This window comes from Triticum aestivum, chromosome 1A (genome assembly GCF_018294505.1).
Source record: "Triticum aestivum cultivar Chinese Spring chromosome 1A, IWGSC CS RefSeq v2.1, whole genome shotgun sequence".
NCBI lineage: Eukaryota > Viridiplantae > Streptophyta > Magnoliopsida > Poales > Poaceae > Triticum > Triticum aestivum.
In genome coordinates, this window is record NC_057794.1 from 447,372,346 (window position 1) to 447,376,350 (window position 4,005).

Consider the following 4,005-nt stretch of genomic DNA (forward strand, 5'->3'; position numbering starts at 1 on the left):
ACGAGGGTGAGGGCGAGCCTGCCCTCAGCGGCGACCGCATCTCCTCTAGCTACAGCGGCTCTCCCTCCTGCGACAGCTCCAGCAGCAGTGGCTACGATCAGCCGCCACGCTCGCTTCGAAGGAGGCAGTGGGTCATCTCGTCGCCGCGCCTCCGTGAAGCGCGAGGAGGGGTCTGGCTAGGCTTGGGCGTCGCTAAGGGCCTTCCCCCGCAGATTGTTGAAACGCCGCTTTGTTTTTTTTCCTTTCTTTCCCTGCACCAGAAAATGAAACCAGTATGGGCCGAGAGGGGCGTGTACCGAACTATGGTTCTTGGTTAATGCAACATGCGTGTTGTTCCCATGCCATGCTGTTATTTTGCGCAGAGATAACCTAACCTGGCGTGTTTGGGGACGCCCCTTCCTTCACGAGATGTCTGCGTTTGCTCGGGAACTGCAAGAATTTGTTAGGGGGTGCGCTAGAGGATTTTGCCGTTCACCCGAACCTTGACTTGGCGCTTTGCATCGCGGTACCCGAGGGGCACGGATTTAGGAGAGTTGCGCCAACTTCCAGGCTCGAACGAGGGTGACTCGCGAGAAGGCAGAGAGAAGGAAAAGCTCGCGAGGGCACCTGCCTAGCCCCCTCGCGAGGTATGCGAGAGAGATATCACGGGTAAACCAGAGCCGCAAAATGCGGTAAAAGGCGAAGGAACCAAATCAGCAAGGAACACCAAAGGCAAACTCGATTAAGGAAAAGCAAGCCAACTATGGAAAGCAAATGAAAAACCGCGTCCGACACCTAATCTAGTCTTCGAGTCTTCTCACCAGCGCGGAGCTAAGTGCTGTCCACTAGGCGTGGGAGGGAGCCCCAGGGCCTGAGGCCGGCGCTCCTGAGACTCCGGGGTGTGTATAGCCCCAACTCATTATTACGTGAGAGTGTCACGGGCGGAGATTCTTCATAGGCACCGGGCCTTGCTTCATAGGCAGTGGGCCTTCCTTCACAGGCTCTGGGCCTTGCTTCTCAGGCACTGGGCCTTGCTTCTCAGGCTCTGGGCCTTGCTTCTTAGGCTCTGGGCCTTGCTTCTTAGGCTCTGGGCCTTGCTTCATGGGTAGAACTTCCGGAGGTGCTGGATGTTCCAGTCATTTTGGATAGGTGTCCCCTCCTACGTCTCCAAGCGCACGACACCCGGCCTGGTGATGTGAACGACCCTGAACGGGCCCTCCCACATGGGCGAGAGCTTGTGCAAGCCTTCCCTGGAGAGGACCCGCCTCAGGACCAGGTCACCCGTCTCGAGCATCCTGGAGCGAATGTTGCGGCAGTGGTAGCGCCGCAGCGCTTGTTGGTACCTTGCCGCCCTTAATGCAGCTTCGCGATGTCGTTCCTCCCCCAGCATGAGATCCATCCCCCGCATGGCATTCTGCTGTGTTTCGTCGAACGCCAGGACCCGTGCAAAGCGATGCCTTACCTCGTGAGGGAGGACCGCTTCAGCTCCGTAGACGAGGAAGAACGGAGTCTCGCCCGTTGGCTTGGTAGCGGTGGTGTGGATGGACCACAACATGGACTGGAGCTCGTTGTGCCAGCCCCTGCCGCAGGCCTCCAGCTTCTTCTTGAAGGTCCTGGTCTTGAGGCCCCTCAGGACCTCAGCATTGGCGCGCTCGGCCTGACCATTGCTCCTGGGGTGGGCTACCGAAGCGTAGCAGATCTGCGTTCCAAGGTTAGCACAGTAGGTTTTAAAGAGGTTACTAGTGAACTGCGAGCCGTTATCTATGATAATGCGGTTGGGGACCCCGAAGCGGCTTACGAGGCCCTTAATGAACTTGACAGCAGAGCCGACTGGAATGGTTCGGATGGCTTCCACCTCTGCCCACTTAGTGAACTTACCGATGGTGACGTAGAGATAGCGGTAGCCCCCTGGCGCTCGCGGGAACGGGCCTAGGATGTCCAGCCCCCAGACCGCGAACGGCCACGTGAGCGGGATGGTTTGGAGGCCCTGAGCAGGCTGATGGATTTGCTTGGCGTGGAATTGGCAAGCTTCACAGGACTTCACCAGCTCAGCTGCATCGTTGAGTGCTGTAGGCCAATAGAATCCACTACGGAAGGCCTTACTGACGAGGGTCCGTGATGACGAGTGATCCCCATAGTCCCCGCCGTGTATGTCAGTCAGCAGCTCCCTCCCTTGATCACTAGAGATGCAGCGCAGCGTGATGTCGTTCAGTCGTTTCCTGTACAGCTCGCCGTCTTGAATGCAGTATGCCGTGGCCTGTCGGGACACGTGCTCTGCGTCCTCTTCTCTCTCCGACAGTGTCCCATGCATCAGGTACTCCCTGAACTCCTTGGTCCAGCACTCCTCCTGGGGCTCGAGCGCCAAGAGCAGCCGAGCTCCTGAGGTTGGGCCGCAATCTGGGGCTCCCGAGGCTGAGTCGTGCTTGAGAGAGGCGGCGTAGCTGACGGCTTGAAGAGCCGTTCTTCGAAGACGCCGGGCTCTTGCGGTTGCCACTTGGATGCTCTCTTGGCGATGTCGTCGGCTTCCTTGTTGGTGCCCAGGGGCACGTCCTGCAGCTCCAAGCCTACGAACTGCTTTTCCATTTTGCGCACCTCAGCAGGGTAGGCCTTGATACGTCTCCAACGTATCTATAATTTTTGATTGCTCCATGCTATATTATCTACTGTTTTGGACATTATTGGGCTTTATTATCCACATTTATATTATTTTTGGGACTAACCTATTAACCAGAGGCCCAGCCCAGAATTGTTTTTTTGCCTATTTCAGGGTTTCGAAGAAAAGGAAAATCAAATTGAGTCCATTTGACCTGAAACTTCACAAAATTTATTTTTTGGAAGGAAAGCAACCCGGGAGACTTGGAGTCCACGTAAGGGAAGCAACAAGGAAGCCACGAGGCAGGGGGCGCCCTCCACTCTCGTGGGCCCCTCGTGGCTCCCCTGACGTACTTCTTCCGCCTATATATCTCCATATACCCTAAAACGATCAAGGAGCACAAATAGATCGGGAGTTCCGCCGCCAGAAGCCTCCGTAGCCACTGAAAGCCAATCTAGACCCGTTCCGGCACCTTGCCGGAGGGGGAATCCCTCTCCGGTGGCCATCTTCATCATCCCGGCGCTCTCCATGACGAGGAGGGAGTAGTTCTCCCTCGGGGCTGAGGGTATGTACCAGTAGCTATGTGTTTGATCTCTCTCTCTCTCTCTCTCTCGTGTTCTTGAGGTGATATGATCTTGATGTATCGCGAGCTTTGCTATTATATTTGGATCCTATGATGTTTCTTCCCCCCTCTACTCTCTTGTAATGGATTGAGTTTTCCCTTTGAAGTTATCTTATCGCATTGAGTCTTTAAAGATTTGAGAACACTTGATATATGTCTTGCCGTGCGTATCTGTGGTGACAATGGGATACCACGTGATTCACTTGATGTATGTTTTGGTGATCAACTTGCGGGTTCCGCCCATGAACCTATGCATACGGGTTGGCACACGTTTTGGTCGTGATTCTCCGGTAGAAACTTTGGGGCACTCTTTGAGGTTCTATGTGTTGGTTGAATAGATGAATCTGAGATTGTGTGATGCATATCGTATAATCATACCCACGGATACTTGAGGTGACATTGAAGTATCTAGGTGACATTAGGGTTTTGGTTGATTTGTGTCTTAAGGAGTTATTCTAGTATGAACTCTAGGGCTGTTTGTGACACTTATAGGAATAGCCCAACGGATTGATTGGAAAGAATAACTTTGAGGTGGTTTCGTACCCTACCATAATATCTTCGTTCGTTCTCCGCTATTGGTGACTTTGGAGTGACTCTTTGTTGCATGTTGAGGGATAGTTATTTTATCCAATTATGTTATTATTGTTGAGAGGACTTGCACTAGTGAAAGTATGAACCCTAGGCCTTATTTCCTAGCATTGCAATACCATTTACGGTCACTTTTATCATTCGTTACCTTGCTGTTTTTATATTTTGAGATTACAAAAACCATTATCTACTATCCATATACCACTTGTATCACCATCTCTTC